A 27,517-nucleotide genomic window follows, 5' to 3' on the forward strand; every position below is an offset into this window, starting at 1 on the left:
ACCTTGACAGAGGAGAAGGCATGTAACAGAAGGAGGGTATTGTCAGAGCCAGAAGAAACATGATTACCAGAAGCACAGACAGCTCATTTAAGAGCCTCCCAAGGTAATTCTGAAAATAGCCAAAGTCTTCATTCAGTGAGCATTTCTAATTTTTAAAAAACACTGAGCAGTTGCCATGGGCCGTGATAGCACAGATGCCAACAGCATTAGCATAAAGATATCAGGCATCACTTCTCTCTAAGTTTTTTTCCCTCCTGTAGATAGAGGCAAGCTAGAGATTTTGCACTGGATGCTGCCAATTCCTGGCCTTTCGGTCCTACCTTCCTACAGAGAGAACTGGATGGGGTGGGAGTTGTAAATTAGAAAGAAATGTCCCAAAGGTGCTCAATCTCTCTGGACTAGGATGTACATATGTTAAAGGGAGCTTGGAGGAGAAGGTGGGGACAGAACTCTATAAATTGTTTCATTCAAATGCAGGATTGAAAAACATCTAGCTATAACACTCTTTTCTTAGCTTTTCTACTTGGCCAAGCTAGTGAGTTATAAAGAACCACAGCTGGAAAAAAAAATATGTTTTTCTCTCAGGAATTCAGAGAAGTGCTGTTCTCTCAGCCTCTGGGGTGTGATCCTGTTTGCATTTTGTAAATCTTTTAGTAAACGGAAAAATGATACCCATCTTAGTCTGCTGTGGTCTGTAAGCAGAATGGGTCCCACAAACTGATTCTAGGCCAACCTGCACAGGATGGCCAAGGACCACCTAAGGCTCTTAAAAAACAGGAGCTCAATGGCGCCACGCCTGCCTGGCAAGCACAAGTTGCTGAGTTCAATCCCCAGTACCAGAAAAAAACAAAACAAACAAACAAGCAAACAGGAGCTCTGAGTAGTGATTTAATATGCAAGTGCAACCCATAGCATAATGACAACAAGGCATGGTCCAGGAGGACTGGATAGTTTGCTTCACGGATAGAAAGAGAAGTGACATATCACAAACGACTGGAGGACAAGTAGATTTGGAGGAAAAATCTGTCATAGAAGGTCAGTCATGGTGTCTACTTCATGTGTAATCCCTTTCAGATGAAGCAGCAGACCAGCAGCCTTTCCTCTGCATGCAGAAGCCACTCTGAACCATGACTCCTACCACAGGGAGAACAGGGTCAAGCAACTCAACAGAGTCTCATAGAAACAGAGTAAGGAAACATTGGAAAACCAAATAAACAAAAATTTTGTCAGAAATTGACATATGAGGTATAGGAATTAAGACTAAAAAGAGATTTGGGAATTCCAAGTCATTAGCAAGACATAAATGGAAAAAGCATAAGTTCAAGAAAAAAATATGCAACATCCAGGGTGAGAATGCCTGATGATGGTGAGAGGAAGAGGTGCTGTCTCTTTGATTATTTAAAAAAAATTACCTGTACAAAGGTGGGAAACCTCCTTCCATTCCAAATTCTTCTGACACTTCTCTGTCAGAAGCTATGCTGAGATTTCTTTGTTGTATTTTTCCAAGGGAATTTATGCATGTTCTAGCATATGAATATACTTATATGTATAACCCTTTCATGGGAAGTATACAGCAAGTTTTTGTACAAATGTGGATGTAACTATAGAGTTCCTTTACAGATGTAAAAATATTGGGTTCAAAAGTGAATGTCTTTTCAATTTTAATAGGTAAAGCCAAATTCCCATCATCTAAGTTGTACTATTAACATCCCAACCACCAAAACATAAGAGTTCTATCCTGTCTCCTAAGAGGTATCCCAAATCTTCAGAGCTTTGCTGAATGGATAGGCAAATCACACTATTCGGTTATTTTAATTTGTGTGTCTTTAATTTCAAAATGAAGCTGGGTGGCTCTGAACTTTTTTGATGTCTTTATGATTTGCCTTCCTTCTTCTTTTATTCAAATATTTTAAGTTCTATTCAAAATGTTGTCCCAAACCAGTAGCATTGGCATTTTCTCAGAGCTTGCCAGAAACACAGAATTTTCATGCCCTTTCTCATACCTGCCTGATTCACAATCTGCACTTTCAAAAGACTACCAAATAATTCAGAGAACATTAAATTTAAGGAACAGTTACAGACATTCTTCCCTGGCCCATGATCTAGAACTCATTTCAATGATTCAAACATCCAAGAAGTTCAGCTAGGTTCATGTGAAAGGATTCGTGTTGCTTGGTTATGAAGCACTATCTTCACCACCCTTTGACATATCAAAACCTCTGTTTTATTCCTTCTCTACCTCCAGGGTGTAGATAGCCTATTTCTTACTTGTATCACTGTCAGCTCTCCACATGTCACTTATTTATTAATGAGGCATAAGTAGCTGATGATATACAAAAATATTCCATATCTATAAGTGTGCTTAATCAGGACATAAAAAATATTACTATCAACATAAAAAATTACTGTCAACCAAATAATACATACTCTATTCTTTAGCCACAGTTAATCCTCAGCTTAGAAAGTCCATTTGAAGGTTTGAATTTGATTCCCAATAAAGAAAAAAATGATTTTTCTAATTTTATACTCAAACAGATATTGTTGCTCCATTTATACAAGTTTTACTTTAGTAAAAACATCCCTTAAAATCAAGCTATCAACAATGAAATCTTTCTGTATTATTTTTCTGCTATAACAAAATACCACCAACTAAGTGGCTTAAACTTATGATACCATTAAACTTATGAAATACTGAAAGCCCCAAGTTCCAAGATCAAGGTGTCAGCAAAGTTGGTTTCATTCTGAGGCTTTTTTCTTGGTTTGTGGGCACTTGTTTTCTCCCTGTGTCTCTACTTGGTCTTCCTCTGATTCTGTCTGTTCATAATCTTCTCTTCACATAGAACCTGCAGTGTGCTGGATTTAGTCCCACCACAAGAAGCTCATTTAAATTAATTACCTCTTGGGGCTGGGATTTAGCTCAGTGGTTCTGCCGCCTGCCTCGCAAGTTCAAGGACCCGAGTTCGATCCCCCGGTACCATAAAAAATAAATAAATAAATAAATAAAATTAATTACCTCCTTACCGACAGTCTTTATATACAGACACATTCTGAGGGACTGGGTTAGGATGTCAACATATGCATTGGTAGGACACAGTTTAGCCAATAAAAATTTCTTAATTAATATGATTTTAAAAGTAAAACTATGACTAGCTTCATTTTATGGTTTTAATATTCTAGATAAAATATGCAAATACAAAGGACTCACTGAATATAGGTAAGTTGCCTCAGTTTTTTACCTCCCAGGTTTTTCTGTGCATAAAGGAAAGACAAACGTATTCTCCAACCTTTTTCAAAAGATCACAAAATATCAGTGTTTTAAAGAATGACTTCCATCATCTTCAAAAACTTGTGTTTATTCTCTTCCCTATGGATATCATTATACAATAGCTATTTCCAAAACATTGTTGTACAAGTCATTCAACTTCCACAATAGTCCAAGGATGTATGGGACAGAGCAAGTATTCTTTCACCATTCTGTAAATGAATCAGTGTCCAAGGATATTAAAGAAGTTAATAATATTCCAAAACTACCATGTAATAAATTCTGTTGCTTTAACAACAGAACCAACTAGGCAGGGTGGTACATGTCTGTAATCCAAGTAATCTGTGAGGCAGGAGGACTGCAAGTTCTAGCCCAGCCTGGGCACCTTGGAAAGAACCCCATCTCAAAAAACAAAAAGAAAACCTGGAGGTATAGCTCAGTGTGAAGGCCCTGGGTTCAATCTCCAGCACTCTCAAAACAAAACAACCCAGAATCAATCATAGGCAATGTAGCTGCCATTCTGGAAAAGACAAAACTGTGAACACAATTAAAAGACAAGTGGTTGCCAGGGATTAATGGAGAGAGAGAGAGAGAGAGACAAAGAGACAGAGCACAGATTTTTAGACAGTGAAACTGCTCAATATGTGGCTATGGATAGAGATTTTTTATTATAAATTTGTCCAAAGTCATAGAATGTTCAACATCAAGAGTGAATACTTACATATTCATTGCTGTCCAGTGTTAAGAATTAGAATGTTGAGAGCAAGTGTAGAAATGTACTGAATATCTTCATTCTACCTTGTTGCTTTTGTGCACCATAGTTTTTTATGGGAAATATGAAAGCTTGAGTTGTGAAATCCTTTTATATTTAAAGAAAGAAGGCAAAACAGGTGCATGTATGTGATGTTGGGAAATTGAATCCAAGGTCATGAGCATGTTAAGCATGTGCTATTTACTTGATTACTTTAGCTATACAGTAAATGTTAAGATTGAATAAAGTGACTCCTTTTTATTTGTATTTAAAATTGATTAACACTCATATGTTTTTATTTTCCAACACTAAGGTTTTCCAACACTTTAGATTTTCTTTTATAATGAAATCTGGCTCAGATGTTGATATCAGTTTGCATTGTTGAGAATTGGTTTCCTTTCTGTGGTTAGTCTTCCAATTCGTAAACATGGTACATCTTTACATTTAAGTATTCCTTGATTTATTCCATTACTATTCTATAATGTGCAGTATAAGAACTTGTGCATTTTAAATATGGTTTCTCTTCTATTGATTTTAAAAGGCATTGTTCTTAAACTTTAATTCCCCACATGGTGCTTGAAATACTACTTTTTGGATATTGTTTTGGTATCCTCCAACTTTAATGAAGCCACTATTTCTAGCCATTTTTTTCTTGTTATTAGAGAATCCTTAGGATTTTAAACATAGACACATCATCTGAAAATAGTTTTATTTCTTCTTTGCGTCTGTATATATTTTACAGACACTCCCTATTTAAAGACTGAGTTCTACTCCTGTGACTAGGTCAATAAATGAATTGGTCTCCAAAACTACAGTATTGTATTGTACAGTACAATTAATAAAAGTTACAGTAATATATAAACAAGGTATACTGTTACAAAGAAGACATTTAGGCTCTGTAAACAAGATGTACAGAACAGTACAAAAACATAGAAGGGAGGGTCATACAGCCAAGCGGCAGATCACAAATCTGAATAGTCATTAAACAGGTATGTCATTAAACAATGAAAAAGAGTGAATATTAATGTATACTATAGACTTCAGGTGAAATGAGATATCTGTGTAGATTCATCAATCATGATCACCAGTTGTAACAACAGATGCACCATTTTGGTGGGGAATGTAGCTAATGAGAGAGGCTTTGCCTGTATAAGTGAGGGGTATTCAAGAACATTCTGTACTTTTCACTCAATTTTCGTATGAACCTAAAACTGTTCCAAAAAATAAAGTCTATGAAGTTAAGAAAAAAGTCGGGGGGGATGCTCCCAGCACAGAGGAAGCTTCTGGGTTGATGTGCCACAGCTCCCAGCACAGAGGAGGAGGCTTCCAGGTCAATGTGCCACAGCTCCCAGTGCAGAGTGGGAGGCTTCCAGGCCAACCTACCACTGCTCCCAGCACAGAGGAGGTGAGCAGCATGGGCACCAGGAGCACCTCACCACCACCTGTCAAAATGAGAAGGCACATAAACAAGTCTCAAAACCAGACTTACAAATCATCTGCTGCAACCCAAAAGGGAAATGAGATGGAATATTCTGATGCACAACCACCTGGACTCCCTGAACTAGAGACAAAAGAAGATCTGGAAAAAAAGGAAATCAGAAATAATTACTCAGATAACAGTAAAGATTGTGCCCATTGTACAAGACATGATTAATAAATCTATAGAGGACACAGATAAAAAAAATAGAGGATCTGAGGGACATGATGGAATCCCAACATAGGAAAAAAATGGATTCCCTAAAACAGATGCAAACAGATTTCCAGGAGATTAAAAACTCCACTGAAAGTCTATGCAGAAGAATGAGCCAATGTGAAGACAGAATTTCAGATATAGAATATTAAATTGCAATTAGTGACCAATTTTTCTTTTAGGAAAAGAAAAACTGCTTTGAAATTGTAAGGGATCATGAGAAATCAATCCAGTAGCTGGCAGACAATGCAAAGAAGAATAACATAAGACTGATTGGAGTCAATGAAGAAACAGGAGAGAGTGCAGATGACATAAAAAAAACTGTTCTCAGAAGTGATGGCAGAAACTTCCTAAGCAGGGGAAAAGAACTTGGCATACAGATAAGTGAGGCATATAGGACTCCAACTAGCTTTGATCAAAAAATATATACACAAAGGCATATAATTCTTAAGATTCCAGAAACCCAACAGAAGAACAGAGTTCTACAAGCAGTTAGAGAAAAGAAACAAATCACATACAAAGGAAAACCCATCAGAATCACAGCAGACTTCTCAATGCAAACCCTCAGGGCAAGAAGAGCTTGGAGCAACATATTGGAAGCCCTAAAGGAAAACAGCCTCCAACCCAGATTGATGTACCCTGCAAAACTATGTTTTAAAATTGATGAGGAAATAAGATACCTTCATGAAAAAGAGCACCTTAGGAACTTCATGAATACCAAACCAGCACTCCAAAAAATTTAAGACAAAATCCTAGGAAAAGACAATAAGGATCACAACTGCAGGAAACCCAGCAGAATGAATCCACTGGGCATGAAAGAAATTAAAAGCAAAGGGGGAGAATACAACAAAAAGAAAAAGTCATCACAATGATAAGTCAATATGTTTCAGTTATAAACATCAATGTTAATAATCTCAATTCAACAGTCAAAAGAAATAGGCTGGCAAAATGGGTTAAGAAGCAATATCCAACAATATGCTGCATACAAGAAACACACTTAATTCAAAAAGAAACTCATAGACTGAAAGTTAAAGGGTGGAAAACAATACTCCATGTGACAGGAATCCAAAAAAAAGCTTGAGTAGCTATCTTCTTTGCAGACCAAGTGGATTTCAAACCAACACTGATTAAGAGAGACAAAAAAGGACACTACATCCTTGTAAAGGGAACAATCCAAGAGGAAGGGATGACAATCATAAATATCTATGCACCAAACACTTCTGCACCCAACTCTATAAAACAAATACTAACAGACATGAAAAATCAAATAAGCACTAATACAATAGAAGTGGGGGACCTCAATACCCCACTGTCACAAACAGATCAAACTAGATGAAAGACAAATGACAAAATACTAGAACTCAATCAAAATCTTGAACAAATGAATTTAACAGATGTTTACAGAGTGTTTCGCCCCACAAAATCAGAATACACATTCTTTTCAGCTGCACATGGGTCGTTCTCCAAAATAGACCACATATTCGCTTATAGAACATATTTAGGGAACTGCAAAGGAATTGAAGTTATGCCCTGTATATTATCAGACCACAGTGCAATGAAATTGGAGATCCATAGCAAAAGAAACCTCAAGAATTTCATAAACACATGGAAATTGAACAGCACACTTTTGAATAACACATGAGTCACAAAGGAAATTAAAGAAAAAATTAGACAGTTCCTTCAACTAAATGGCAATGACAATACAACATACTGGAATATATGGGACACAATGAAAGCAGTCTTACCACGGAAATTCATAGCAGTGAATACACATATTAGGAAAACAGAGTGAGCCCAATTAAACAACCTGATGCTGAACTTCAAGCTTCTAGAAAAAGAAGAGTAGGACAAACCCAAAGCTCATACAAGGGAGGAAATTATTAAGATCATAGCACAAATCAGTGCAATGGAGACTAAGAGAACAGTACAAAACATCAGTGAGACCAAGAGATGGTTCTTCAAAAGAATAAACAAAATTGACAAGCCCTTAGCTAATCTTATCAGAAAAAGGAAACAAATGGCCCAAATTGATGCAATTAGGAATGAAAAGGGTGAAATTACAACAGACCCAGCAGAAATCCAGAGGATCATCAATACTTACTTTGAGAACCTTTATGCCAATAAGATGGAAAACACAGAAGAAATGGACAGATTTCTAGATATGTATGAATTACCAAAGTTGAATGAAAAAGACCTAAATATTCTAAACAACCCAATGTCAATGAAATTGTAAACATAACTAAAAACATAATAACTAAGAAAAGCCCAGGCCCTGATGGCTTCACTGCTGAATTCTACAAGACATTTAAAGAGGAACTACCGCCACTACTGTGTAAACTCTTCAATGAAATTGAAAGGTAAGCAATACCCCCAAATTCATTCCTGGAAGCAAGCATCACCTTGATTCCCAAAGCAGAGAAAGACCCAACCAAAAAAAGAGAACTATAGGCCAATCTCACTAAGGAACATAGATGCAAAAGTCCTTAATAAGATACTGGCAAATGGAATGCAGGAGATCATCAAGAAAATCACAAACCCTGAACAAGTAGGATTCATCCCAGGGATGCATGGATGGTTCAACATATGCAAATTCATCAATGTAATACACTATATCAATAGAGCCAAGGACAAAAACTACATGATCACCTCAAAAGATGCAGAAAAAGCATTTGACAAAATCCAACATGCATTTATGATAAAAACCCTACAAAAAATTGGAGTACACAGTCTCTACATCAATCTGATCAAAGTCATCTATGAAAAATCAACAGCCAATATCAGACTAAATGCTCAAAAACTGAAATCCTTCACACTGAAATCAGGAACAAGACAAGGATGTCTGCTATCACCACTGTTGTTCAATAAAGTTGTGGAAATATTAGCCATGGCAATTAGACAAGAGAAAGAAATAAAAGGAATACAGATAGGAAATGAAGAAGTCAAATTGTCATTATTTGCAGGTGACACGATACTCTATATAGAAGACCCCAAGAACTCCACCAAAAGTCTTCTACACTTAATAACCAAATTCAGTCAAGTAGCTGGATACAAGGTCAACACACAAAAATCAATAGCTTACCTCTATATGAACAACAGGTTCACTGAGAGAGCACTAGGGAAAACGATTCCTTTCACAATAGCATCCAAGAAAATGAAATACCTAGGAATTAACCTAATGAAAGAAATCAAAGACCTCTTCTCTGAAAACTATAGCACTCTGAAAAGAGAGAGTGAAGATGATATCAGAAAATTGAAAGACATCCCCTGCTTCTGGGTAGGAAGAATCAATATAGTGAAAATGGCCACACTTTCAAAACTGCTATATAGATTCATTGCAATCCCCATTGAGATCCCAGCAACATACTTCATGGACCTTGAGAAAACTATTCAAAAATTCATTTGGAAAAAGAAGAGACCTACAATAGCAAAAGCAATTCTAGGTAATAGACACATAGCAAGGGGTATTACAACCCCCAACTTGAAACTGTACTACAAAGCTTCTGTGATAAAAACAGCATGGTACTGGCAAAAAAACAGACCTGAGGACCAGTGGAACAGATTACAAGATACAGAAACAACTCCAAACCAAGTCAGCCACCTCATCTTCAACAAAGGAGCCAAACACCTTCACTAGAGGAAAGATAGCCTCTTCAATAAATGGTGCTGGAAAAATTGGGTTTCAACTTGCCAAAGACTAAAACTAGACCTATGTCTCTCACCCTGCACTAAACTCAAATCTAAATGGTTTAAAGATCTAAATATTAAAACAGAAACATGAAACCAGCTTTTTTCTTTAAATTTTATATTATTGATACATTACAGGTATAGAATATACTGAAATTCATCATTGGAAATTTGCACCTTTACATAATCTCTCTTGGTTCTTATTTTTTCCCCTTCCCCTTCCCTCCCTTCAACCACTCCAGTCCTCCCTATTTACAAAGACTTTGTTTCCAATTTTTCATTTTCTCATATTAATTCCATTCCCATCTTTCCTTTCACCCTCCCCTCCCACATCCCTTTCCCCTTTGCCTGTTATCTTCCTATTTCACATTATCTATTATATCTTTTAGTCCTTACTTACACTTTCAATTTCTCACACTAGAGAAACTATTCAGTATTTATACATGTGTGTGCTATGCATTTCATTTAAGAGTATTGCCTCAGCATGTGTCCATTTAGCTATAAATGTCTCTAATTTCTCATTTTTTATGGCTGAGTGGTACTCCATTTTATTAAAAAAACATGTTTTCTTTATCCGGTCTCCAGCTGATGGGCATTTGGGCTGTTTCCAAGTTTTAGCTATAACAAATTGTGCTGCTATGAACATGGGTGCACATATCTCACTGTGGTATGATTCTTTTAAATCTTTGGGCAAGATATTCAGCAGGGGAATAGCTTGGTCAAATGGGACTTCCAGTCCTAATTGTTTGAGATATCTCCATACTGATATCCACAGTGGTTGCACCAGTCAACACTCTCACCAGCAGTGGAGCAGGGTTCCTCTTTCCCCACAGCATTGCCAACATTTGTTGTTGGTTGATTTCATGATAGCACCCATTCTTTCTGGGGTAAGATGGAATCACAGTGTTGTTTTCATTTGCATCTCTCCAATGACCAGCGATATTGACATTTTTTCCTTTATTTATTTCCTATTTCTACTACTTTGTCTGAGAAATGTCTGTTCATTTCAGAAGCCCATTTTCAGATTGGGTCTTGAAATGTGGGATGTCTGATCTTTTTAAGTTCTTTATAGATGTGAGATAGTTGGCCTTTGTCTGAGGAAGAGCAGGTGCAGATTTTTTCCCACATTGTGGGTTGTCTCTTCACACTGGTGGTGGTTTTTCTTGCTGTGCAGAAGCTTTTTAATAAGAAGAGATCCCACTCGATTGTTTGAGCTAGCTCACTAAGGTTTTGTTCATAAAATTTTTTCCTACACCGATGTCTTCAAGAGTTCTACCTAACCTCTGTTCCAATCGGTTCAGCGTTTCTATTTTAATATTTAGATCTTTAATCTATTTCAATTTTAGTTTAGTGCATGGCAAGAGATATAGGTCTAGTTTTAATCTTTGGCAAGTTGAAACCCAATTTTGACCACACCATTTATTAAAGGGGCTCTTTCCTCCAGTGAGGGTGTTTGGCTCCTTTATCAAAGATGAGATGGCTGAGTGTGTCTGGAGAAGTTTATGCATCTTCAAATCTGTTCCACTGGTCCTCAGGCCTGTTTCTTTGCCAGTACCATGCTGTTTTTATCACAGTAGCTTTGTAGTATAGTTGCAGGCTGGGGATTGTGATACCCCTTGCCATGTCTCTGTTACCTAGAAATGCTTTAGCTAATCTGGGTCTCTTCTTGCTCCAAATGAATTTTTGGATAGTTTTTTCAAGGTCTATGAAGTATGCTGCTGGGATCTCAATTGGGATTGCATTGAATCTATACAGCCGTTTTGGAAGTATGGCCATTTTCACTATATTGATCCTTCCTATCCAGGAGCCAGGGATGTCTTTCCATTTTCTGATATCATCTTCACTCTCTCTTTTCAGAGTGCTATAGTTTTCAGAGAATAGGTCTTTGATTTCTTTTGTTAGGTTGATTCCTAGGTATTTCAGTTCTTTGGATTCTATTGTGAAAGGAATTTTTTGCCCTATTTCTCTCTCAGTGAGTCTGCTGTTCATGTAGAGGTAAGCTATTGATTTTTGTGTGTTGACCTTGTATTCAGCACTTTATTGAATTTGGTTATTATTTTAACAAATTAATGCAACTAACTCTGGAAGAAATATAAAATTTGAATAGCACCTATTAAAGAAAGTATATTCCTAGCTTGAAAACCTACCTGTATGACAACAACAGGCTCTTATACATTTTAACTAATAAATTATATCAAACATTTAAAGCACAAAAAAGAAGGAACATTTCTCCCTTCATTTTAGGAAATCAACATTGTACTAATCCTAAAACTGGATAAAGATAATAGAAGAAAAAAGGATGAACATAGATAGAAATTTGTTTAACAAAACAAACTATTAGAAGTCAGATCTGGCAGTATGTAGAAAGTGGTATTGTTATAGGGATGGCAGTGTTTGTTCAGCACTGAAAGATCCATCCCCAAAAGTCATCATTTTAACAGAGGAAAGGAAAAAACCACATGATCCTGTCACTAGTTGGAGAAAAAGTATTGGACTAAATTCCACAGCTGTTCATGGTAAAAGCTATCAGGAGACTAGAAGTAGAACAGAAACTTCTCAACAGATTAAAGACATGTACTCCATACTTCCAGCAAAAATGCGTTATATGAATGGAGAAGATACAATGCTTTCTCCTTAAGGTGGGGGACAAAGGCAGATATGCCTACTCTTGATCTGTCCATTAAACTTTGAAACCTAGACCCAACCAAATAGTCTGACAATAAAATGACACAATTAGGACAGGATTGGCAAGGCAGAAGCAAAATCTTTGTATGTAGATGAAATGATCATCTACAGAGAAAATATTAAGAAATCTCTAGGAGCCTCTAGAACTTGTATTTGAATTTAGCAGGATTAGAAAACACAAAGTATATATAAAAATTCAGGTCTGCCTCGCAAGCGGAAGGACCCAAGTTGGATCCCCGGTATCAAAAAAAAAAAAAAAAAAAAAAAAAATCAGGTCTATGTATACTTGCTATATAAGAAGAATTGGAAATTGAAGTTTAAAAGTTATGTATGAGTACAAAGAACCTGGAAAAGTAAAAAGAAAAAGAAAAAAAAACAGTGTTGGAAGACATTTAGTACCTAATTTTAAGACTTCTTCTAAAGCTACAGTTATCAAGGCAGTGTTGGTCTAAGGAAAGACATATAGATCATTGGAATAAAACAGAGCATCTAGAAATAGAACCACACATATATGGTCCACTGAGTTTTGAAAGATTATTTAACATTAGCATTTTATAGAATATAAACTTGATTCGAGAGCTGAGGAAAAGATAGTGTTTTCAGCAAACGGTATAAGAACACCTGGTATCCGTCTACAAAAATTAACCTCAACCCTTTATTTCCATATATAAAAATAACTTGAAGGAATCTATGAACCTAAATATGAAAGACTAAAAGTATAAAACTTGAAGGAGAAATTATAAGAGAAAATGTTTATGAATTCAGGGTAGGCAAGAACTACCTAGGATACAAAACACATGATGTATAAAAGAAAAAAATTGATAAATGAGATTCGATCAAAATTTAGAACTTTAAATGACATCGTTAAAATGAAAAGTAGTCCTTTAACAGACCATATTTACAATGCATATAGTCTGTGACCAGAATATATAAAGAACTCTTACAGCTCATTAATAGACAACCCAATTAAAAAGTAGACACAAGATGATAAATAGCCAGTTCAGCACAAGGAAAGGTGTGCAACACTAGAATCAGAAAAATAATAATCAGTACAATAACAAGATTGAATTATACACTCATTAGGGAGATGAAGTCAAAAGTTTTAAAAGCCTTGTCATGACTTTTTCTTTTGGTTGGATTCTCCCATTTTGTGTTTAATTTGTCACACCCAATGGATTCATTCTGCTGGGTTTCCTGGGGTTGTGATCCTCATTGTCTTTTCCCAGAATATTGTCTAAAATTTTTTGGAGTGCTTGTTTGGTATTCATGAATTTCCTGAAGTGCTCTTTATCATGAAAGTATCTTATTTCTCCATCCATTTTGCAAGATAGTTTTTCAGGGTACATCAATCTGGGTTGGAGGCTGTTTTCCTTTAGGGCTTGAAATACATCACTCCAAGCTCTTCTTGCCTTGAGGGTTTGCATTGAGAAGTCTGATGTGATTCTGATGGGCTTTCCTTTGTATGTGATTTGTTTCTTTTCTCTCACTGCTTGTAGAATTTTGTTCTTCTGTTGGATTTCTGGAATCCTAACTATTATATGCCTATGTGTAGATTTTTTCTGATCAAGGTTATTTGGAGTCCTATATGCCTCACTTATCTGTATGTCAAGCTCTTTTCCCCTCCTTGGGAAGTTCTCTGCCATCACTTCTGTGAACAGCTTTTTTATGTCATCTGCACTCTCTCCTCTTTCTTCATTGAATCCAATCAGTCTTATGTTATTCTTCTTTGCGTCATCAAGCAGCTGCTACATTGATTTCTCATGGTCCCTTACAATTTTAAAGCAATTTTTCTCTTTCTGGTCACTAATAGCAATCTTATCTTCCATATCTGAAATTCTATCCTTACATTGGTATATTCTGCAGTGCAAACTTTTGATGGAGTTTTTCATCTCCTGGAAATCTGTTTGCATCTGTTTTATGGATTCCATTTGTTTCCTATGTTGGGATTTCATCATGTTCCTCAGATCCTCTATTTTTTTATCTGTGTCCTCTCTAGATTTATTAATCATGTCTTGCACCATGAGCACAATCTTTGCTGTTATCTGAGTAATTATTTCTGATTTCATTTTTCCCAGATCCTCCTTTGTTGCCAGTTCAGAGAGTCCAGGTGGTTGAGTATCAGATTGTTCCATCTCGTTTCCCTTTGGGGTTGCTGTAGGTGATCTGGAAATCTATTTTTGAATCTTGTTTGCATGTCTTCTCATTTCTGGTGGGGGGCGAGGTGCTTCTTTCACCCATGCGGCTCACCTTCTCTGCCCTAGGAGCATGGAATGGCAGTGGGGGATCTTCCTTCTGGCTGCTGGGACTGGCTCAGCTTCTCTGCCCTAGGAGCATGGAATGGTGGCAGGGGAGCCAAGTTTTATATTTCTTCCAGAGTCAGTTTCATTAATTTGTCTTCCAAGGTACTTCTTAGAAGTTGTCAAATTTATTTCAAAATAGATTTTTGTGACATGCTTTCTATATCCTTTTAAATTCTGTGGTAATATCTCCTAGATCTTGATATTGTAATTTTTAAAATGTGTAATTGATATTGTGTAATAGGAAGTAAAGGTCTAAAGGAGCAGGGGAAGTGGGAGGGGTAGGGGAAAAGAAAGAAGGGAAAATAAAATTTTGAGAAAAGGAAAAAAATGGTAACAAAGCCTTTGCAAATAGGGAAGAGTGGAGGGGGTGAAGGGAGGGCAGGGGAAGGGGAAAAAAAATAAGAACCAAGACACTCATGTAATGGTACAAGATCCCAATGATGTATTTAACTGTATTTTATACCTAAAATGTACCAATAAACTTAATGGGAAAAAGAAAAGTAATTTACTAGCTCCAATTATGCCTCTGTTTTTGTTATTTTGTAAAATTCTGGTTTTGCTTGATGTGTTAAATGAGGTTAAAGATTTGTGACAGGTTTTTTAAAAATATATTTATTCCTTAATCCACATAAAACCCTTTCTATTAAAAATTTGCTTGAATTCTGTAAATCTACTTTTCATATTGTGCACTTAGTGCTTTTTTTTTTTTTTTTTTTGGTACCGGGGATCAAACTTGGGTCCTTAGCCTGCGGGGCAGGTGGTGGAACCACTGAGCTAAACCCCCAGCCCCAGCTTCCAGATTTTTGTTAGTATGAGAAACTGCTGCTTGGGAAACCTTGGTCATTGAGATTGCTACATATGTATTTTCAATTTCTTCTCCAAGGGTCTGCAGTGTAGTGGATTTTCTACAATATATGACATCCTCTAGGGTCTCCCATATGAAAGTAACACCATCTGTTGAAAAAATGTCATACTATTTTTCTTTTCCTGAAGCGTGTATACATTTTTTTGGTGGAATCTGTGTGTGTGTGTGTGTGTGTGTGTGTGTTTCACCAATATAAATATCATGTACATTTTAAACCTGTACAATAAGCAAGCAAAAGAAAAGGGAAAAAGAAACAATGAAAATAGAGCATTTGTGGTCGAAAAGGGGCAACAATGTTGCCCCTACTCGACAGACTTGAAGCAACTCACAAATCCCCCCCACCCCCATCAAGATTCCAAGAAATACAATATTAAATTAGTATTTTTCCCCAATGAAGTTTAGAATAAAATCTAGTAGGCAAAGTAACAGGACAATAAGTCTTCTCTTAAGGGACAGAAAAAAAGAAGAAAAAGATGTCCTAACACAGGCTCATTTCTCAGCTCCCCGACAGCTCATTGCCTGCCCCAGATTCATAGTCCTTTCCCATCGTGGCCCATCTATGCGACGCTTCATCTGACCCCACACAGTTGGCCTGTCCCAGTGCATGCTTCAGGGAAGAGACATTTCGCAGCACCTGTGTGTATGGGTGCCTCCAGCCAAGCCCTGCAGCTGAACCACTGGAGACACGGCTGACCTTCTGGTGGCAGCCCACACCCTTTACTCACAGGACTCACTGGGCAATCAGACAGCATCCCGGTGACATTCTTCACAGCTGCTGGCAATGGCCTTTAGTTCATCTGGTATTTAACCGGGGTGACGGCTCCTCTGGCTATGACATGTTTGTTGGTGTGAGCTGAGCCCAGCTCATCTTCTGCTCCCTCATGTTCAGGATTTCACACCAATTTGTAGTTGGCTGGCAATTCAGCTATTGCACAAAATATCTGCCTTCCATCTTCTGTTTGTGCTTTTGCATATTTATTTGTCTTAGACCATCTCTTGGTCTACAGAGATTCCCAGGGTAGAGCTGGAGCATATTATTATACAGATAAGGAAATAAGGCCTAGGTACAGTGATGGTGAATGCTTCAGAGACAAGTGCCCAAACTGCAGCCCCAAACCCACTTATTTATCGCAAAGTGCCGACACTGCAATTAAACCTGAATACTGAGGTTATAATTTTAAAAAACAACTCATACATTAACATCTTTTGTCATAAAAGCAAAACAAATAACACCTGTGCCATAGGTTCACCACCACTGGGCCTAGGAGATTGTGCAGCTGAGTAGTAAAGCCTAGAATCATTCTTTCTGATTCCAGGTGCATTTCTCCTGGACACACATTGTTCCAGAACTAGAGTCTTCAGCTCAGAAAAACAAAGGAATAGTCAGCTGACAGCTATGCCTAGAAGTCACTAGAAATTTTCTGCACCTATAAAAACCCACAAATATTTTTAAATACCCTAAAATATGTAACCATGTTTATATGCCTCTCTAAAACTTTCATAGTGTCAATTCTTGCAGAGGAGAATGATGATAAATATCTCATTGGAATTAAAGCAGGACCATTCAGGAAAAGTCATAGGTATGCAGGAGAACTGTAACTATCTTTCAGATTCTACATGTTTCTGATTTGAGCCTTTTTTTTCTTTTTTTTTTTTTTTGGTACTGGGGATCGAACTCAGGTCCTTGTGCTTATGCAGCAGGCAGCGAAACCACTGAGCTAAATCCCCGGCCTAAGCCTTTTGAATCTTGCAATGTTTGTCATTTGGAGGAGGACCACTCACTTATGCCCACAGATTAAAAGCTACTAATGGTGGAGTAAATAGGAATCCTCCTTTGACTTGCCTAATGTCATAACTTTGACTCTCCAAGTCTGCTGTTAGGCTTTCCATCATTGCATCCCAGAAATTTTTGACCTTGGCATTTGATCATACTAATAAAATGGTGCTCTGCCAGAAAAGAAGACAGAAGTATCACTGATACTTGAGAGATTTCCCCAACCAAAAATGGGTGAATGACTCTTCTGGCTAACCATCTATTCTAGTGGTCCCACTAAGGATTCATCCTTAGGATGAGTTGCTCAGTGTCTTTTTTTTCTTCTCAACTGTCAACTCCATGAAGGTGAAGCATAGTCCTCGATTCTTTTGCACAACATGCCCAATAAATATTTGTTGTAAAGAATCTCTTTGTCCATTTTCTGATATTGCAAAGATATCAGCTAGACTTATTGTGATTTTATTTATAAGTAGCCAAAACACATTAAACTCAAGCAAAATGAGAAATGTGCTCCCAAGCCTCAGGAACAAACTGAAACCAGGTAATCTTTCTCATTCTCTACTCTTTCTTGTCTCTGTTTTTCTGTATTACTTTGGTTACTGTTCTTTCCTATCCACAGGCAAAAGATTTACATATCTCCATTCCAACTATGTGGAAAAATACCAAAAGATTTCATTTCCAATGTCAAGCTTCTGAAAGAGTGATTTTTTTTTCCATTAAGTTTATTGGTACAGTTCAGGTATACAATACAGTTACATTCATCATTGAGAGCGCGTACCTTACATGATACATCTTGGTTCTTATTTTTTCCCCATTCCCTTGCCCTCCCCTCACCCCCTCCACCCTTCTCTATTTACAGAGACTTTGTTTCCATTTTTTACTTTTCCTGAAGGAGTGATTTAAAGGGCAAGTAATCACTTGTAAGCAAAAGTATAGGATGATACTTTGTGTGTGGCTACTTTTGTGATAGTCACTTGGTGGAGCTTGCCATAGGGAAACTTCTGAAAGAAAATCTACTTTAGATGCTTTCTACTTATCTGCACTTCTATTTGTATGAAGTAATTATTCATTTGTTTTTTTCTTCATGTTTTTGGGGGGCTTTTCCTAGTAGTACTTCATAATTCAATACAAAAAAAGACCGGAAATCACTGTAGATATTTTAAACAAAAGTGATTTAACACTGAAAATTAGATGTTTATAGCACTGATTATTGTGTAGGAACACGCTCTCATTTGGACCCTTACGGATGCCTCCCAAAGCATCACAGAACTGATCCTTAAAAGTTGCTGCTACATCTGCCACCAACAGGAAGAAAACGCCACTGCAGCTGAGACCCAAGATTAGGAAGCCACTGCTGTGCTGCAGCACCGATGTCTCCTGACACCAGGAAGGTGGGAAGCAGACATGGGATCACTGCTTCAGATTCACATCTCCACAGACACACTCCAGAACAAAACTGGATAGCCAACAGCAGTATGGGTCTCACTTCTGCCTCTAAATCCTCACAGGCCTGCGTTAATGGGCGAAGCTCATCTGAATTTTTCACCCTATATGGAAAAGAGCCTTGGAATGTCCATTTTTACCTTTTGAGTTTTGAAGCACAATAATGCACATGAGAAGGAGGTGGGGCAAGATTCTGAGTGCCAACTAGCCGTGTGTAACACAAACCCACACACACACAAAATTGAGAGATTTAAATTTATATACACAAGTTCCTTGACTTACAATAGCTCTGTGTCCAGATAAACTCATCATAAGTTGAAAATGTCACAAATCAAAAGTGCATTTGATACACTTAACCAACCTAGTGGCGTCGATCAGCAGGCCAGCACCCTGTAGAGTATCGCTGTGTGCCCCGCGATCATGTGGAGGACTGGGAGCTGTGCTCCTGGCCACTGCCTAGCCTGATATTTTAAGTAGGGACAGCTTATAATAAAATTGGTCAATTTTTTGGTCATTTCTCCTATTGCTTCAAAGCTTATAAAGTCACCCCATTCCAAAGAGGTTTAATAAGTGTTAAGGTATAGTTTCTTACAGTCTTCTTATTGGGACTAGCATTTGAAAATAAGACAAACATGGAAACACAAAAATTAAAATAATCAGGCCAGGGATTTAGCTCAGTGGCACCGTGCCTGCCTTGCAAGCACAAGGTCGTGAGTTCGATCCCCAGTATCAAAAAAAAAAATTGTTGGAGAAAAACGCCTTTTCCCCCAAAATTGTCTTCAATTCTATTGTTTTTCAACCAAAAACCTCACAGTGATCAAAAAATAAAAATATAAAGACATAGAAATTTTACTTTGAGTGGCATTTTCAATCATTGCAATTGTTAAATCCATAGGTGAGAAGTTATTTTCAACTTCTATCTCTTCTCAAAGAGCAACTGATAATGCAGAGAACCAGGATCAGGAAAGACAAGGCATATTGGCTATCATAATCACTACATGATAGTCCCTATTTTGCATGAAGTTTAATTCAAAAATAATTTTTCTTATAAGTCTTCACCTTAAGCTTTCTAAACATCTTCAATTCTTTCTAAAAAGAAAGTCAGATTCCATTAAACCATTCTGAAAGCACTTATTTTATTCAGCAGTGAGAAAAAAACTCCCACCACACAGAGATTTGTTTTTATCACACCATATTGCCTGTGTTCTGCCTCCTCCTTGAGATGAGCCAGAGGGACTGGATGCCAACCTACAGAAGCTGGTTTTGCAGAAGCAGCATCTGCCTCCCCAAACAGGTCCTGGGGCTGTGCTGGCACTGTGGTCCTTGGAGCCCCCCCAACCCAGCACTACAGTTGGTTGGTTGAGTTGATTGAGGGTTTGCACCAGCTGTTGTATCCTTGAGGAGGGAAGGCAACCTTCTTCAATGTGCTTTTCAGTAAGACTTTGTTGAGCCACTTTTCACATTTTTACTGTGGATGATTATATGAACATAACTTTTGGGTGGTCTCCTAAGGGAAGAAGGTCATTGATACTGTATTCTACATCAAAATAACTTTTAAAATGTATAATTATTCTCAGTTATTCAGATTCAGTTGTCTGGGATGTTGTCTGGGCATCTGCATTACCAAGCTATTCAGGTGATTCTATGCTGTAATCACAGTTGAAAAAAATGGTAACCAGCTGTGATAACCAATTTGTCCTTGTTTGCCCAGGTTTTCCTTGTTTTAAAACTGCTAGTCTCATGTTCAAGGATGCTCTCAGTTCCAGGTAAATCAAAATGTTTGATCACCCTTGACCTGAAAGTCTTCCTCTCAACTCCATAAAGAAGGTCCGATTCACATGAATGTGTAAACTGTAATTATGCAAGGAAGCAATGCTCAGATTGCAGCTTTTCTTTTGCTGTTTCCTAACTATGTGACTTGGGGAGAATTAACTTATCTCTTCAGTTAAGAGACTGAGTCCTCTCAGTTCCCAGTTTCTTCAGTTCTGTGTCATCTTGGGGCCCATCAACATGTCAGAAGAGAAAACTGAGGCTTGAGGAGGACAAATGACAAAGTTGGAGTCATTGAATTGCTAGGAGAGGTGCCCTTTTCCAAGGCTTGATTGTCTTCCACTGAATCTACCCTAAGAGAAAGGAGGAATTCTCATCATCACCATGAATTTATGAATCATCACCCCAGGCTGATAGCAAAGCAGTGAGCCACCCACTTTCCATACACTTTCCAGTGGATACATCTTACAGATTTGTTTGATGTTTCTTTTGAACTGCAATTGTCTGTGTACACTGTATTTGAAAGAAACAGCTTGATTTGCCTGAAGTTAATAGTCCTGGGTGTGAGTGTAGATTATGTCTGAGCAGGTTCATGAAGAGAAGATTTCAACTCACTCTCCCCACCTCCAATTCTGTGGGACTAGGAATATGGGTGTGTAAGTGGTCTTCAAACCACACGCTGAGTTGTAGTAAATGTTTATTGTTCATTTCTTCATATTTCATATTTCCAAAATCAAGATGAATATTGCAATCAATGTGTATATTTTATGTGGTATTGTTTTCCCTTTCTCAAACTTCCCCTTAATGAGTGGTTTATCATAAACTGAATAAAATTATTTTTATCCAAGAGATCAAAGTATTCCTTACAACTTTACCAGCAACCCTGTGAAGCAGCTTTTGGAGAACATAGAGCCTGTCTAAAGGCAATAGGGGAACACCCAGGACAGGAGCCCATGTCAGCTTCCTAAAGGCAATAGAAAATGCATACCCCTTCTCTACCTCGTCCATTTGGTATGCAAGGGTTTCACATTCTGGGAGAACATGGGTTTTTTCTTAGCTACTTTCTTGTCACTGAAACACAATACCTGACAACCACAACTGTAAGGAGGAAGAGTTTATTTTGGCTCACAGTTTGTGCAGATTTCAGTCCATATTTGGCTGGCTCCATGACAAGGCAGCATCACAAATGAGTGTAGCAAAGGAAGAATAGCTCATGCATGGCAGAAGGAAGCAGAGAGAGAGAGATCAAAGGAGGAATGAGGGAGATAGACCTTTTCAGCTCATGACCATGTCCATCTCCTCAGGCCTGTTTTCACATTCCAAAAGTCCCACCAAGAGCACATGATGCTTTGGGAGGGGACATCTCAATATAAATTATAGCAGGCATATCTCAAATGCATTTTGGAAAAAAGTTCAAAAGTCCTTAGCCAGCTCTTCCCTCAAAATCTTCTAACCCAAACTTTAGATAGGTGTCCCTCAAAGTTGTAATGAATGAGCTTAGAATTTTATGTTCATATCCTGTTGTAAATATCAGTGTTCTACCATTTACCATCCTACCAACAAAACTTTATACCAACAGACACAAATATGAAACAGGAAAATAACTGAGGCCCAACTTCTAACAGGAGTTCCCAGAGGAGTCCAAGTGTTACCTGTTTTACACACCATTATTTGTCTTTCGCTTTTTTTGGCCATAAACTCACAATATATCCCATGAATAAAGTTACTTTAAAAAACATAAAAGGCAACTAGCACCTTGATAGAACCAACTCGACCATCTGGAGTTGAAGGAACTGAAAAGAACAGATTTTTAAAATAATTATTCATAAGATGTCAACTCTCATAACACTGTTACTTGATTATCTGCCGACCTGAGGGGCTCTTGCTCTACTCTTGGAATAATGTGTGATATGCTGACATCTGCCTGGTCAATGGTAATGAGATATTTAGCTGTTTAGAGATAGTCCAGCCTAATTCCCCTTTGCCTACAGTTCTTTGGGAGACTTTACAGAACATTCCAAGACCTGCATGGCAAAACAAACCAAAAGCTGGGAATCTAAGGTGCTAAATATTTATGTAGAAGGCAATAGGAAGTAAAGAATAAATAATGATCCAAGAAACTCATAGATTTTCTTGTAGGAAATATTTAGACATCAAACTGGAAGTGTAGAATAAGAGACAATAGCAGCAATACATTTCAAATTCCATGCTCCCAGTGCTGCAGCCATGTGCAACTCTGAACCTATTTTCCTATTTTAAAAATGAGGTAATACCTTCGGAGACAGTGGTGATGTTATGGAATAACCTATGTAAAGTACCTTGTTCGTAGAAATATATTAAAAATGATACTAAATAATGAGACTTTTAAAATTAAACATTCTTTATTTATTGTTAAATATTATATTTCCACTTTGAACTGGATTTCCAAGTATATTTTTAGTATATCACATTTTATGTGTGTTATTAAAGTGAGTACAAATTCTAATTTGGAGATTCTGTGATTCACAAAAGATAATTATATTCTTTTAAATTACATTTGAAATTGAAACCTACATATGTAGGTTGGTTTCAGAAAGGCTCAGGTCACACCTTTGCTGCAATTTCTGTTACATGTTAGCAGAGTGACACTGAGAAAGGTAATCTCAGTGAAACAGAGAGCTTATCTTATCTTTCCAATGAGATAATCTTACCCTTCCTTCCTCACAGGGCTGCAGAAGGGATCAAGATAAAATACTTGCAAAGTTGTAAAGCACCACAGAAGTGAGAAAGACCATTATTCGGAAGTCTAGTGATCTCCTAGCATGTGTTTTCAGCTCTGGACTTAGAGGAGGTTGTCACTGAGGACACAGTCTCTACAACCCCAGATAAGTGTCATGGAGACACCAGGCTGGAACTAAGCCTGCCATCTGGAATGTAACTGTCTTCTTCCATTGGGTTCTGGAAAAACCACTCCATCTTGGCCAGGATCTTGGGGTGAGCTCCAGGTAGAGCCATTTTCCTCCTGCTCTTTGCTCTAACACTATTTTCACAGGCTGGAAAACAAGCTCCATCCAAACTCCACCCTCAGACTTAGCAACTTTCATAACAAAATATGAACCTCACCTATAGCACAATTATCCCCTTCAAGCACTATCTCAGAACTTCTAAATTCCAGGGCTGCTAGAGAAGGTAGTTGATCCTCCTATCCCATCTCTCAAAAACCACTTTGAAAAATAGATTATTAAGAAAGATATTCAAAGAGAAATGCTCGAAAGTATGTCTAGTATCATGGCTCTTAGTTTCCTAATATGAGAATTCCTCATTATCCTAAAATTTTTTCAAGAAAAAGATTTATCAAGGCCTTCCCTATATGACAGCAATTTCCTATCTAGAAAATATATACTGACTAAAACTACCCACTACCAAAAATTCAAAAGTACAATAGTCAAAAATATCTACGTGCATCTATAAAACAGCCATTAGTGTTTATGGGCACCTCTTGTGAAATCTATTGAGGTACATATTCTGGACATAGGTTAAGAATCACTGCTCCTAGTTCAAAAATTCTATCTCTGTGACCCCAGCAGAAACACATTCACTATGCTAAAGTTGAATATATCAGCCAGTCTCAGATTTATGGAAATTTGAGGATTGATTATTACATGATCTAGTTCCACTCATAAGCAATGCCTTTCTTCCAAAATTTAATGCCAGGCAATACTCTTAAGTGGAATAAATAGAACACACATGTGTAAATACCAAATAGTTTCTCTAGTGTGAGAAACTGAAAAGTGTAAATAAGGACTAAAAGGTATAATAGATACTGTGAAATAGGAAGAAAAGGGGCAAAGGAGAAGGGGAAGTGGGAGGGGAGGGCGAAAGGAAAGAAGGGAATGGAATTAATATGAGAAAATGAAAAAAGCAAACAAAGTCTCTGTAAATAGGGAGGGATGGAGGGGTTGAAGGGAAGGCAGGGGAAAAGGGAAAATATAAGAACCAAGAGATTATGTAAAGGTGCAAATTTCCAATGATGAATGTCATTATATTGTATACCTAAAAAGTACCAATAAAAGGATATATAAAGAAAAACATTTTAATGCCAGGAAATGATTACAAGTCCTGAGAATTAGTACATGATTTTTATTTCATAATGATACATTTTTGACAAATGACAAATATGTAAAAAGAATCTGTCTGCTCTCCCAGACAGAGCCTTCTGGGGTGGCCGTTCCAAAACCTGATCTTTTAATCAACAGCAACTCCTGCAAGAGTGGACAGGGTTTTGGTTTTTTGGGAGGTTTTTTTGGTACAGGGGATCAAACTTGGGTCCTTGTGCTTGCACAGCAGGTGACAAAACCACTGAGCTAAATCCCTGGCCCTGGACAGGGTTTTTGAAACTGGTTCACACCAACCAAACTTTTACGGTGTATAAGTCAGAATGTTAATGTTTTTTCACAATGAAGGATCTGTCTGTGGAGTGGAAGAACACTAGCACCCACTGTCCAAACTTCTCAGTGTTAGAGCATTTAGGGTCCTATTATTCACCAAATTATACAAATCCAAACAGTAGCTCCTGGTCAGTTCATTTCTTTCCCACCTCGCAATTATTTGCAATTTGCCTAGAACAGTGATGGCAAAACTTTTAGAAACCTAGTGCCCAAACTGTAGGCCAAAACTCATTTATTTATCTCAAAGTGTCAGCACGGCAATTAAACCTGAATACTGAGGTTTTAGTTTAGAAAAAACAATGCAGTGACTTGGCTCAGGTGCTGACAGAGAGGGCCGTGCCTGCACTAGCATGAGTGCCATAGGTTCCCTACCACTGGCCTAGAACATTCTTAAAAACATTCTTTAAGAACAATGCCTATGCTTGTTTCTGTCCTATCTGATAGAGTTTCTGATAAACTTGAAGTGTTCCTACCTCTCTGGTTGGGATAACTCAGAAGTAGAACAAGAGAAATGGAACTGAATTCAAGTCATTCATTTGGGTCCCAACTGCAGTTACCCAAACTCTCTGGGTAGCAGCAGCAGCACCTACCCTCACTCTCCTACCAGCTCAGACCCAGGCAGCCCTTTCCAGATGCCAGCTGATATGCCTCCACCTGCCTACCTGACTCCTGAAGACCCCATGACTTAGGATGGTTCTCAGCCAATGGACACAAATATGATGGGGCCTTCACTGCCTTCTGAAATCAACAGAGGAGATGTTCAGAAAGTTGCTTATGAGAAACCAAAACACTGGTGCTCTACTGTCTACTATGAGCTCAATAACCGTGTGGGTGATGCGTTCCATGTTTCCTCCACAGCGTGTTGGTGGATGGCTTCACCGATCCTTCCAACAATAAGAACCGTTTCTGCCTTGGACTGCTCTCCAATGTTAACCGGAATTCCACTATCGAAAACACCAGGTGGCACATTGGAAAAGCAGTTCATCTTTATTATGTTGGAGGGGAGGTATATGCCGAATGCCTCAGTGACAGTAGCATCTTTGTGCAAAGTTGGAACTGCAACCACCATCGTGGATTTCATCTTACTACTGTTTGCAAAATCCCTAGTGGATGTAGTTTAAAATTTTTTAACAACCAAGAATTTGCTCGGTTATTGGCACAGTCTGTGAACCATGGTTTCGAAACAGTCCATGAGCTCACAAAAATGTCCACTATACACATGAGTTTTGTGAAGGGCTGGGGAGCAGAATACCATTGCCAGGATGTTAACAGCACCGCCTGCTGGATTGAGATACACCTGCATGGCCCACTCCAATGGCTGGATAAAGATCTCACCCATATGAGTTCACCTCATAATCCTATTTCGTCAGTGTTTTAAACGGCCTCAGGCTTCTGCCTCTTGAAAACTATTGAGCCTTGCATGTACTTGAAGGATGGATGAGTCAGACACAATGGAGAGTTGACAAAGGAGCCTTGATAATACTTGACCTCTGTGACCAACTGTTGGATTCAGAAATTTAAAAACCTTGGTAACATACTGTCGATATCACGAACCTGTTTAGTTTATGTTATAATATTCCGTTGTAAAATCAACTAAAATGCAGACTTTTAGCAGGATATATAAAGAAGAGATGGCCAAACCAAGGACAGATTATCATTAGAAAAATGGTCCTAAGAAAGGCTTTTATGTTTGCCACTTTAAGGTCATCATTTGGCAGAAGTTTAGCATTAATAGTCTTTCTGAAGTGTGTTTTTATCAGGTTTAGAGCCCATGGTGAGACTTTTTATGGGTTTTCATAATATTTTAAAACTATTTGTTGAGTAATGGTTTTTGGTTTTTTTAAGTAAAGGTTAATCTTTATGATATACATAGTAATCTTTCTAAAATTGTATGCTGACCATACTGCTGTCAGAATAATGTTAGGCATATGCTCTTTGCTAAATATGTATGTACAGAATATTTGGAAGTTAAGAACTGATTAGACTAGTGAATTTAGGAATATTTGAGGAGGGTGGGGTAGAGGGAAATGATAACTGCAAATGTAGAATGTGCTGTAAAACTTCAATTTGTTGCCTTAAAGAAACAAACTGATGTCTGAATTTTGCTATGTTTCAATTTTTTTTTTAGAGATTTTATCCTACCTTTTTGTTTTGTTTTGTTTTTTGGCATTCTTCTATCCCATCCTCTCCAAAAAGTAGTTATATAGCTGGTTAATTCATATAATGGTGAGAGTAAATGAGTAATTCCTGCCATACTGAAATTGACTGACTGTATATTTCAATACCAATCATATGGAGTACTTGAATTTAATAGGCAGTTTTTATAGAGTTTACAGAAAATGCTTTAATTTTCAAGTGAATTGTTTGCCAAACCAAGTAACTCTGTTAAATATTTAGAGGATTAAAAGAACAACCTGTTTAAACTCATTTCAAACTTTAAAAAATTTTTTTGTACTGTGTTTGGTTTCTTTCCTCTGTTAATCTTTTATATTTGCTTAATGTTCTCATACACGAGTATTTTTATTCCAAAAGTAGTGGGTTTTCTCTGCTGGGAATTTTAAATAAACCTGTCATTATTCCTTACTTTTTAAAAAAATCATTCATTTGGGAGGAAATTCTAGGAACCACTGTTGGTAGCTGGGAAGTGAGACAAGGAAGAGAAAACAACCTTGGGTTTGTTAAAAGAGCAGGTTATCCCTGTGGACGTGTGGGTCTCAGTTCCCCTGGGAATCTCTGAAAGAGATCGGAATACTTGTTGAATAGCTTTTTTGCTATTTCTGTTTTCTCAGTGTGCCTGTTTACTTCATCAAATGAGCAAAGAGAATCTCTTCAAGAGTCTTATATATAACAATATAATCATGGAAAT

General features: G+C 37.6%; 1 pseudogene; it reads left to right on the forward strand.

The window, feature by feature from the left end:
• Positions 1 to 929: 929 nt before the first annotated feature.
• On the forward strand, positions 930 to 26,029 carry LOC101706792 (SMAD family member 1 pseudogene; annotated as a pseudogene).
• Positions 26,030 to 27,517: the final 1,488 nt, after the last annotated feature.

The sequence above is a fragment of the Heterocephalus glaber genome, unplaced genomic scaffold (genome assembly GCF_053883595.1).
Source record: "Heterocephalus glaber isolate CG9 unplaced genomic scaffold, H.glaber_assembly_v1.0 deba00001472, whole genome shotgun sequence".
In the NCBI taxonomy this organism is placed as follows: Eukaryota; Metazoa; Chordata; class Mammalia; order Rodentia; family Bathyergidae; genus Heterocephalus; species Heterocephalus glaber.